This window comes from Chiloscyllium plagiosum, unplaced genomic scaffold (genome assembly GCF_037043375.1).
Source record: "Chiloscyllium plagiosum isolate Xiang-an unplaced genomic scaffold, Cpla_swu_hap1 HiC_scaffold_27, whole genome shotgun sequence".
In the NCBI taxonomy this organism is placed as follows: Eukaryota; Metazoa; Chordata; class Chondrichthyes; order Orectolobiformes; family Hemiscylliidae; genus Chiloscyllium; species Chiloscyllium plagiosum.
The window spans coordinates 71,827,662-71,839,411 of NW_028270165.1; the positions used below are offsets into that span (position 1 = coordinate 71,827,662).

General features: G+C 44.2%; 1 pseudogene; it reads right to left on the reverse strand.

Moving 5' to 3' along the window:
* The window catches only part of LOC148144562 (uncharacterized), a 70,676-nt pseudogene extending 60,933 nt beyond the window's left edge, over positions 1–9,743 (reverse strand).
* Positions 9,744–11,750: the final 2,007 nt, after the last annotated feature.

Genomic DNA, 11,750 nt, shown 5'->3' on the forward strand with positions numbered 1-11,750 from the left:
CATGTACAAAACGCTGGATAAGGAAGGGATAAAACTTAGCCAGCGTTGCCCTCACCCTGACATCCACCTTTGTGTGTAGCTGCATCAAGCTGTGCGTGGATGCTCGCTACATAAACACCAAGTGTCACTGTGCACCGAGGTTTTACCTGCCAACAGTGTTGTGATCGATGGGCCTGCCCTCGCTTCTATAGAATGCTCCAAATCGTCGGAGCATCCCGTGTTGTCACCTACCCTGCCATCAATAAACTTGCAAATCGAAACACCTTTGACCACCAGTCTATCAGGAAGTGGTCAGCACATAGCATCCTGGAGACCCTGAGTCAAAGGTGGATCCTGTCGGGTGGCTCCCTGAGCAGACTTTCAAGTAATTTGGCAAAATGCCTCATCACCAGAACTTTCTAACAATCACCAAAACATCACAAGTCGTCTGGTGGTGAGAAGGACACTAACTGTCAGATCCACATTGCACACCCGGTCAGCCTGCACCGCCGCACGCTGCCTTTGTAGAGGGTATTTACTGTTATACATCTCCTTTTGGAATGTGCCTTTGCAAAGCAAGTCTGGAGGAAGTTGCAATGGTTTGTGCCAAGATTCGCCCCGAGCTGCTCCATGACGCAGGGACACACACGGAGGACCGTCAGGTCAGCGAACAACGCTCTTTGTTCTGCCCTGAAACTTGTTGGTCTTCCAGAACAAGGAATTGCCCCCGACTGAGTATTGCAGACTGACACATCCTTAACATGGTAAGGGATGCACTGAAGCTTGAGGCAGCTGCCGCCGAGGTGCACAGGAGAAAGACCACTGTCTGAGCTCTTTCTGCTGAAGGTAAATGGGGGTCTGTTCTGTTATTGGAGACTACTCATGACCTAAGAATGAGTAAACGTTAGTATTGTACGAGTAAGACAAGTGTTTTATTGATAGATTCAAAGATTTTTTTTCGTGTTTGTTACTTGATGTGCAACTGTATAGAACTGAATTGTTTTTGTGATAATGCATACAGACAGAGATTTTGAATGAATGAAGAATATTTTGAAATATAAAAAATGTTTATTTCTTTCTGTTATGAACAACTGGAAGAGCGACATTGACAGCTCGTTACAGTGAATCACTCTGTTAGGATCTGTCAGAAATCACTCCACTCTGCCTCTCACATACACACACACACACACACACACACACACTCACACACACTCACACACACACACACACACAAACACACTCACACACACACACACACTCACACACACACACACACACACACACACACTCACACACACACACACACTCACACACACACTCACACACACACACACTCACACACACAATCACACACACACACACTCACACACACACACAATCACACACACACACACACACTCACACACACACAATCACACACACACACACACTCACACACACACACACACACACACACACTCACACACACACACAATCACACACACACAATCACACACACACACACTCACACACAATCACACACACACACTCACTCACACACACACACACACTCACACAAACACTCACACACACACACACACACACAGTTCATTCATCTCCTTCTGCTAAAGAATGTAATGGATTCTTTATGTTGGTGTCTGTAAGGACGTGGAATCTGAAGTTTGGAGCAGAAATGGAGTCATGGCTAGTGTGGAAACTGGAAGGGTGTAGGATATGAGGAACAGAATTAGGCCATTTGGCCCATCATCGAATCTGTCCTGCCATTTGATCACGTTACGCAAACCCATTATTCTGCCTTCTCACTGTAACCCTCGATTCCCTTATTAACCAAGAAGCTATCTATTTCTGTCTAAAATACACTCGATGAGTTGGTCTCCACTACTTCTGCAGCGATGAGTTCCACAGATTCTCCACCCTCTGGCTGAAGAAATTCCTCCTCATTTCAGTTCTAAAAGGGTCACGCTATTCAGTCTTGTCGGTATTCTGGAAGTTTCAATCAGATTCCCCACCCTTCTAAACTCTATCGAGTACAATCCAGAGACTTCAACCACCTCTCATATGACATGCTACTTGGAAACTTCCTCTGAACCCCGTCCAGGGCCAGCACACCCTTCCTTAGAGATCGGGCTAAAAGATGCTCACAACATTCCAAATGCTGTCCGACTAGAGCCTTATACAGCCTCAATCATGCATCCCCTTGCTCTTGCATTCTGGTGATCTCAAAATGAATGCCAATATTTAATTTGCCTTTCTAAATGCGAACTCGTACAATCATACAGCACTGAAACAGGGCCTTCAGTCCAACCCAACTGTGCAGTACAGACATCCCAATCTGATCGAGTCTCCCTTAGGTACGTGCTCAGCTGAATATGTGTGCCAGTCTGTGGGTGCGCGCACCTCTGTGCATATTATATCTGTGCGTTTGTATGTGTGTGTCTTTATGTTTCTGTCTGTATTTCTGCCTGTGTGCGTTCATCTGTGTATGCTTGTGTTTCTACGTGTATCTGTCATCGTGCGTTTCTGTCTGTGTATTCATTTCTGCGCTTAGTTGGAGAAATGTTGGTGCAGGTTGGATGAATTATCTCCCTGTTGCTCTCGTCGGCTTCAAACAAATGACATAATGTCACCACCTGCTGGAGGATCGACGCTACTGCACAAGTGACGCATAATTAATCAGGAATTTTTATGAGGGCTCCTGGTGGGAATTTAACGTGGGTTACTTTTGGGGGGAGCGGAGCTAAAACTAAGGTTCATGGATGAAAAGTAAGGAGGCATACTTTAAAACAGAGATGAGAGAAAGCGATTCAAGGGCAACCAAATACATGGCATATTGTTGACTCTGCTGCAGGGGGAGGGAGAAAGAGGTATAGAGATACTATAGTTGCAGTGGATTCTATCGTAAGGGAATAGATGGGCACTTTTGTGGCTGAAAACAGGAGTCCAGAATGGTGTGCTGTCTGCCTGGTTTTGGGATGCTCCATGTCTCAGAGCAGTTGCAGGGCATTCTGGTGGAGGAGGGCAAATAGCCAGTAATCGCAGTACACCTTGGTACGGACGACATAGGAAAAAGCAAGGATGTGATCCCAAAAGCAGAGTATAGAGAACTAGGAAAAAAACTGGAAATGCTGTACCTCGAAGGTACTTATCTCAGGATTGCTATCAGTGAAATGACCCAGTCACGATAGAAGAGCAGGATATATGCGATGAACACTTGGCTAAAAGGATGGTGTGAGGGGGGTGTATCAGATTCGTAGGACATTAGGACCGATTCTGTGGCAGGTAGGACCTGTTCAAACTGAACTGGTTGCACCTGGGCAGGTCCGGGACTGATTCCTTGGGGGTGGACTTGGTTAGACGAGTTGAGGAGGATTTAAACTCATGTGATAGGGGAATCAGCGCCAGAGGAGCACAGCAGCAGATGGACATAGTAAGGGAGATGGGGAAACCATGGCAAAAATGACTAACAACAAGAGCAGTCAAGGTAACCCTGCTGAAAAGAGCAGGGGAGGTAGTCTGAAATCTATATGCTTCAATGTCAGAGATATAATGGGAAGGAATAAGGCCTGTCAGAGACGAAAGTGGGATGTTGTATGTGGAGATCACAAAGGTGCCAAATGAATATTTCACATCTGTTTTCAGTCAGGAACAGGAGAATATTGTGGTGGAGAAGTCTGAGATACGGGTTATTAGTCTTGGAAGGATGGACGTCAGTAAGGAGGAGGTGTTATCAATTACAGAAGGTGGGAAAGCAGATAAGTCCCCAAGGCCTGATGGGATCTTTCCGATAATTCTCTGGGAAGCTTGGAGGAGATGGTGGTGCCTTTGGTCTTGATCTTCGAGTCGTCATTGTCTACAGGTTTAGTGCCAGAGGACTGGAGGGTTGCAAATGTTGTATCCTTGTTCAACAAGGGCAGTAGACATGGCACAGGTAATTATAGACCAGTGAGCCTTATGTCTGTTTTTGGGAAAACGTTTGGAAAGGATTATAAGAGATAGGATTTATAATCATCTAGCAAGCAACAATTTGATTGGAAACAGTCAACATGAATTCATCATGGTATCACACAAACCCCATTGAGTATTTTGAGAAGTGGACCAAGCATGTGGATGAGGGTAGGGCAGTTGACGTGGTGTACATGGACTTAAGGAAAGCCTTTGGTACGTTTCCGCATATAGACTATTGGCTGAAATGTGGAGGCATGGGATTGAAGGTGATGTAGCAGTTTGAATGAGAAACTGGCTTCCAGAACGAAGGCAACGAGTTGTGATTAATGGAAAGCAATCAGGCTGGAGTCCGGTTACTAGTGGTGTGCTACAAGGATCTGTTTGGGATCGTTGCTGTTTTTCATTTTTTAATAAATGGCTTTGACACAGCTACAGTTGAATGAGTCAGTAAGTTGGCAGATGATACTAAAGTCAGTGGAGTGGTGAACAGTGTGGAAGAATGTCGCTGGTTTCAGGGAGACTTGGATTAACAGCAGAATTTGGCTGAAAGGTGGCAAATGGAGTTCAATGCAGATAAACGTGAGGTGATGGGAAGAATAGCAGGAAGGCAGAATACTGGGTCAAATGGAAGATTCTTGGGAGCGTGGATATGCAGAGGAATCTTGTAGTCCATTTACATAGATCTTGGAAAGTTGTAACCCAAGTTGATAGTACAGTTAAGAAAGCATACGTTGTGTTTGGTTTCATTGGTAGTGGGATTGAGTTCCCGAGCCGCGATGTCATGCGGCAACTGTACAAAATGCTAGTGCGGCCTCACTTGGAGTATTGTGTGCAGTTCTGGTCGCCCCATTTCAGGAAGGATGTGGAAGCATTGGAAAATGTGCAGAGGAGATTTACCCAGGATATTGTCTGGTCTGGAGTGAAGGTCTTATGAGGAAAGGCTGAGGGTCTTGGGTCTGTTCTCATTGGAGAGAAGAAGGCTAAGAGGGAATTTATGAGAGACATACAATACGATCATAGGATTAGATAGGGTTGACAATAAAAGTCTTTTTCTGAGGATGATGACGTCTACTTGTACGTGGCAGTATAGCTGCAAACTGAGGGGTGATAGATTTAAGACAGATGTCAGAGGCAGGTTGTTCACTCGGAGACTGGTAAGGGTGTGGAATGCCCCACCTGCCAATATAGTTAACTCAGCTACATGAGAGACATTTAAACAGTCCTTGGAGAGGTATATGGATGATGATGGGATAGTGTAGGGTGATGGGAATAGATTAGTTTACCAGGTGGGCCCCTTATAGAGGGCTTAACAACCTGTTCTGCGCTGTATTGTTCTATGTTCTATGTAGATGAACTGAACAGCTTTGGTTAGTACTTGAAACTATGACATTCCTGCAATTACAAAGACCTGGCTGTAGGAGAGACAGTATCGACATCTGAATGTCCCAGGATTTAGGTGTTTCAAGTGTGATAGATGGGGAGGTAAGAGGAATGGGGGAGTTTCATTACTGGTTTTCCTTGGAGGCAGCTCTTTGATGGTAAATATGCATCAAACATCTGGGAGTATTTCAAATGCTAGTTGATAAGAGTTCAGGAGTGTCGTGCGCCTGCAAGAACAAAGGAGAGGTATGGCAAGTTATATGAATCATGGATAATCAGGGATGTTATGACCTTGGTCAAAAAGGAAAAGGAAGCATACATAAGGTGTTGGAGGATGGGAACTGAGAATGCCTTGATTTATATAAGGAAAGTAAGAAAGAACTTAAACAAGGAATTAGAAGGGCTTAAAACAGCACATCAAAAGTCATCAGTCAACATGATTAAGGAGAATTCCAAAGCATTTTGTTCGAATTTAAAACACAAGAGGATAGCCATTGAAAGGGTTCATATATTTAAGGACAAAGGAGGAAATCTGTTTGTGGAGCCAGAAGACGTTGGTGAGGTCCTTAACCAGTACTTTGTGTTTGTATTCACGAAAGAGAAGGAATTGATTGCGGTTGATCTCAGGGAAGGCGGGTTTCTAAGCCAGATTGGTATTTAAAAGCAAGAGGTATTGTGTGCCTGAAAAAGCATTAAGGAAGATAGGTCCTCAGGACCTGATTGGATTTACCCCAGAATATCCAGGGAGGCAAATGAACAACATGCTGGCGCATTGACAGACATCCTTGTTTGCTCTTTCGAAACAGGTAAGATCCCAGAGGACTTCAGAATAGACAATGTTGTTCCATTGTTTAAACGTAGTAGCAGGGATAATTCAGGAAATTACAGGCCTGCAAGCCTCACGTCAGTGGGAAGGAAATGATTGGAGCTCATCCTCAGGGACATGATTTTTACGTATTCAGAAGCAATTAGATTTATTAGTGTTGGATAGCATGGTGTTGTGCAGGGGACGTTGTGCCTCACTAACTTGTTTGACTTTTTTGAGGAGGTAATGAAGATGATTGATGAGAGAAATGCAGTTTGTGTTGCCTACATGGACTGAAATAAAGCCTTTCACAAGGTTTTCATGACAGACTGGTACGAAAGATCAAGTCACATTGCATTAAGGTGAGCTGGCAAAATGGATACAGAACTGGCTTAGACATAGGATACAGAGGGTAGCTGCAGACGGATGCTTTTTGGAATGGAGACTTGTGGATAGTGGGATTGCACGTGGATCAATGCTCTGACCTCTGCTGACCGCAACTACATAAATGATTTGGAAGAAAACGTGGCTGGTCTAATCAGCAAGTTTGAGGATCATACAAATATTGTTGGGGATTGTCAGAGAATATTCGCAGGATATAGATCAACTGGAGGCATGGCAAGGAAAAAGGCAGAGTGAGTTTTATTTGGACAGATGCGAGGCGATGAGTTTTGAAAGGTCACGTACAGGTGGAAATTAGAAAGTGAATGGCAGAACCTGTAGGAGTCTTAATATGCTGTGGGATCTGGGTGTGTAGGTCCACAGATCACTGAAGGTGGCAGTGCAGGTAGACAAGGTAGCAAAAGAAAAGGCCTGTGGCAGTCTTGCCTTCATTGGAAGGGACAATGAATATAAGGATAGAAAGGTGGGCTGCATCATTATAGAACGTCACTTCAGCCACACTTGAAAAATTGATACAGTTTTGGTCACTACACTACGAGAAGGATGTGGACACAGTAGAGAGGGTACAGAAAAGGTTTACAATAATGTTGCCTGGCAAGGGGTAATTTTAGCTGCAAAGAAAGGTTGGATAGACTGGGTTTGCTTTCAACGGAACACAGGAGGTTGAGGGGCGAACTGATAGGTGTTTTGATATTGTAAATGGCGTGGATATAGTTGAAAGTATGTGGCCTTCTCCCAGGGTGAAGGGCTCAATTAATAGGGGCACACATGTTCAAGGTGCGAGGGGAGATTGAAGAGAGATGTGCGAAGCATCTTTTCACTCACAGGGTGCTGAGTGCTTGGAATACGCTGACAGAGAAGGTGATGGAAGCAGAGGCAGTAGCAGCATTCAAGAAGCCCCTGGATGAATACATGAATAGGACAGAAGTAGAGGGATATACAGATCCTGTGAGTGAAGACAGTTTTAATATGGAAGTGCAAACTATGGTACCACAGGCTTGGTGGGCCGAAGGGCCTGTCCCCCTGCTGTACTGTGCTTCGGAAACTGTCTCCAATGCCAGTATATCTTTCCTTAGAAAAGGGGCCCAAAACTGTTCACTACATTCCAGCTAGTCTGACGAGTAACTTTGACACTTTCTAAAAATAATCTGTGTTAATATAATCAACTTTTTTGGAGAAAGGGCCAACGGTATTACAAATAAGATTGTAGCTGAGCAAGCAATTCAGAATTTTTTTAAAAATCTTTCTTGTCTTCCTTGAATAAACTGGAGTGACTTCCCCGGAAATGTAAATTCATCAGAATCGATTTTTACTCATGGTAAATGCATTCGGAGGTATTGCATTCTCACGATTTTCCCTCTTTGGTCCAACATTCCCTGGAGAAACACGAGCCAATTTTACCAACACTGATCTACTTATAGGATAAACAAACCAAAAGAAACTTGGATACTATTAGTCAGAAAACAAACGCAGAAATCGCTGGAAAACCTCAGCAGTTTCTGAGGAACGGTCACTTGACCCGAAATGTTAATTGATTTCTCGCCACAGTTGCTGCCAGACCTGCTGAGCTTTTCCAGCGATTTCAGTTCGCGTTTTTTTTTTTACTTTATCGAATCATACAGCACGGAAACAGCTGCTTTGGTCCAACCAGTCCATGACAAACATAACCCCAAACTAGCCCCCCATGCCAGCCCCTGGTCCACATCCCTCCAAACCTGTCCTATTCATGTACTTATCTAAGTCTCTTTTCATCATTGCAACTGCACTTACATCCACCACACCCTCAGGACGTTCATTCCAAATGCAATCCACCCACTGTGTGAAAAGATTGCCCCTCATTTTTCTTTTAAAGTCCTGTTCCTTTTAGATCTCCAGCAATTTGACTTTAAACGTCCCACCCTATAACAGTGAAAACATATCAGTTCTACTGACTCAGCTCCATCTTCTGCACTCGCTTTTAAGACAGGACCGTGGAGTGGAAATTACAATCAGATCTGTCACGATTTATCACATGGTGGCGTGTACTCCGAAATGTTCAAACGGCCCTCCTCCTCCTCGTTCACTTTTCCGAGGAATGGCAGCTTTCTACCATCGCAAGTCTCTTTGCCCTTCACTGAGAGGGTCACTGGAGATTTCCTCGTTCAGCTCCGGGCACAGCAAATTTTCCAGCTTCTTCGCTCCTCAGCGTCGCCAAACGAGCTGCAGACTTCACAATTCGTTGAGCACTTTCTGTGAGAAGCGCTCGCATGAATATAACAAAACAATCTGACCGTCTCCGTGCCAACTACTGGAGAAAATGAAACGCAAACTGAATACCTTTCACTTTCCAAACCTTCACTCCATTCAGTGATCCAGATGAAATTCGACACATCACTTCACTGGAAACGAAGTGGTGTGAGCGGCCAGTACCGCAGAAAGGGAAGCTCTGAACCTCCCACTTCACCAACTGTCAGAATGAATGTGGTTCATTCCTGGATGTGATGAGCCACAGCAAGAACAGCATAATGCACTGCTGCGATCACTTGTGAACTCGCTGGTGTCTCTGCAGGCTGGACAATCGAGTGAATTCCTTCCCACATTGAGAGCAGGTGAATGGTCTCGCCCCACTGTGAATTCTTTGGTGGAGCAGCAGGTTGGACGATTGAGTGAATTCCTTCCCACAGTCAGTGCAGGTGAACGGCCTCTCCCCGGTGTGAACTCGCTGGTGCGTTTGCAGGTTGAATAGCCGGGTGAATCGCTTCCCACACTTAGAACAAATGAACGGCCGCTCCCCAGTGTGAATACGCTGGTGAGTGAGCAGGGTGGACGACTGAGTAAATCCTTTCCCACACTCACAGCAAGTGAACGGACTTTCCCCGGTGTGAACCCGCTTGTGTCTCAGCAGACTGGTCGAATCGGTGAACCCCTTCCCACATTCAGAGCAGGGGAATGGCCTCTCTTGGGTGTGAACTCGCTGGTGAGTCAGCAGGGTGGATATATCAGTGAATCCCTTCCCACACTCGGAACAGGTGAACGGCCTTTCCACGGCGTGGACTTGCCGGTGTCTCAGCAGGTTGGACAGAGCACTGAATCCTTTCTCACACACCGAACAGGTGAATGGCCTCTCCCCAGTGTGACTGCGCTGATGAATCTCGACTGCAGATGGGGAACAGAATGCCTTCCCGCAGTCCGCACATTTCCAGGATTTATTCATGTTGAGAATGCCTCTCCAGGCTTAACAATCAGGCGCAGGTTTGTGCATAAACAGAACATACGTCTGGTTTCTTCTGTGCTGTGCATTGTGTGAGATTTTTTCAGGCTGTTTAACTTGTTAAAGTGTTTGTCACTGTTGGTGCACTCAAACACTCTCCCTCAAGTGTGCCTCAGAATTCCGTTTCCGGTCACATTGATTTTTAAAACCTTTTGGTGTAGACAGAGCAGTGAATCATGATTCCATCAGAACTTGCCATGATGTTAGTTTCTGATTTCTTCTGACAAATCCTCCCCTTTAATTTTCTGGAAAAGCAGTTTTATACAATAATCACTATCAGTGCAAGACAAAAAAAAAGTCTATTTCACGCTGACTGACAGATTTCAGCTCACGAGTAGTGCACTCTCGATGAGCTAAAGGCCCTCCTCTATTCTGTGTGATTTTATCTTTGTTTCCTATCAGGCTACAAGTACCTAACAGCGATTAGAAGAAGCCCCCTGCATTTCAATATGTCGCTAATTTATTGAGTTAAATACTCAATACATATATGAATTAATATTATTGATACACCCCAGTGAGGTAAAATTCAATAATTCTTAAGCCCAACACTATAGCTTGTTCTCCAAGATTTACATGCAGATTACTGGACTAAAAATACACAATTTGCTGAATTGTCCCACTTGATTAAAGAGCTGGTGGGACGTCAGCAAGACGTTGAGGCATCGATTAACTCTTTACATCATGATAAGGGTTTTCTAAAATTACAAAGGGATCTTGCTCATAGCGTTTTTGGGCTGAAAATGGCAGATGGCCTTCAATTTTGATTAACACAAGGCATTGCATTTTGATACAAGAAAAATACATCTGACTTTTTTCATTCATGGTGGGGCCTTGAGCAGTGTTGTAGAATGGAATGACCGAGGGCTTCAGGTGCATAATTCTTCAAAGTTTGCTCATCTGTAAACAACGTTTGGATAAAGATAAAAGCAAACGTTTTCCAGAACGATTATTACTTCTGCAGAGAAGGGAATTAGTTCATGCTGTTCGAGTATCAGAACTGTGGTACCACAGTTAACAAAGCTGCTCTCGGTCTTCGACAGCCCCTTCAGCTGATGCATTGGACCAGTGAGTCTGACAGATTCTTATACAATAATGAGGAAATAAATAGATAAATAAATACCTTTCCAAAGAATGTAACAGTAGAATCGAATGTTGCTTCTGATGCATTTAATGGTATGATCCGTGTAACTGACTTGCATTAACTTTACTCTGTGTCATCGTGAACATGACTCTTGTGTGGATATCAGATCAAATACACGGCTCACTACCACATTGTCTCAGACTATACAAGGCTGACGGATTTGTCAAAGAAAACAAAAGGCATTCCGTTAAAGCTTCCCTCATTTGAATGGGAATGGTGAAACAGCAGAGGTACATACCAACGCAAATTCTGTATCCTGACTGAAGTCAATGTATGATGACCAGGGTTACAAATGGCACAAAAATAAATGGCGTAGCAATTGGTGATGATGATTCAAAGAGTCTATAAGAAAACCAAGTTACAGACTGTTTAATGAATGTGACTGTGAGATACTCTGGCGAGATCTCCAGGAAGTCTGTAGCAACGAGAGAAAAAAACAATTAATGAATGGGGAAAAAGCAAGTCATGAATTTTCATCAACCGTTCTCGAGATGATGGCACGGTGGCTTAGTCTTAACCACTGCTGCTTCATAGCACCAAAGACCAAGTTTTGATTTCACACTCAGAATGGGATTTGCACAATCTCCCTACGTCTGCATGGGTTTCATGAGGTTGTTCTGTTTTCGTACCTCAGTCAAAAGACGGGGAGGTTAGGTAAATTAGACATAGGAGATGCAGGGGTAGGTTGGGTCTGGGTATAATGCTCTTCAGAGGCTCGGTGTGAATTCGATGGGCCAAATGGCATGCACCCACACTGCAGAATTTCTATTTTCAGTTTGTGTAATTATTGACATTTTAAAAATGAATTTATTTGTAGGATGGAGGCACCACTGGCTAGCCAGTACGTA